Raw genomic sequence first — 467 nt, forward strand, 5'->3', positions numbered from 1 at the left:
TGCTAGGGCTGCAGTAAGACACCACAGGCCGAGGGGCTTAAACGACAGAGATTCATTTCCTCACGATTCTGGAGGCCAGAAGTCCCAGATCACACGTTGGCAGGGTAGGTTCCTTCTGGGCCTGTGGATGGCCGGCCGTCTTCTCCCTGTGCCTTCCCTTGATCTTCCCTCTGGGGGTCTGTGTCCTAATCGCCTCTCCCTAAAAGGACAGCATCGTTCTGGATTAGGGACCATCCTAGTCCTAGGGACCTGTCTCCAAATAAGGCCGCCTTCTGAGGCATTGGGGGTTAGGACTTCAATATATGGATTTCGAGGGACACAATTCAACCCAAAACACCTTTCGGGCCTCCGTTTCCTCGTCTGTTATAAACGGGTCTGTATTAACCTCAGAGGCTCACTGAGCAGGTTGAATGAGAGACTGTGGACACACCCAGCAGGGGCCACATCGGGCAGGAAATAGAGCCTCC

The 467-nt window shown here is 54.0% G+C and overlaps 1 protein-coding gene across 1 annotated transcript in view; it reads left to right on the top strand.

Moving 5' to 3' along the window:
- The window catches only part of CRHR2 (corticotropin releasing hormone receptor 2), a 30,626-nt gene that overhangs the window by 6,553 nt on the left and 23,606 nt on the right, over positions 1-467 (top strand). The window lies entirely within an intron of this gene.

This window comes from Myotis brandtii, unplaced genomic scaffold, assembly GCF_000412655.1.
Source record: "Myotis brandtii unplaced genomic scaffold, ASM41265v1 scaffold17, whole genome shotgun sequence".
NCBI classification, from domain to species: Eukaryota; Metazoa; Chordata; class Mammalia; order Chiroptera; family Vespertilionidae; genus Myotis; species Myotis brandtii.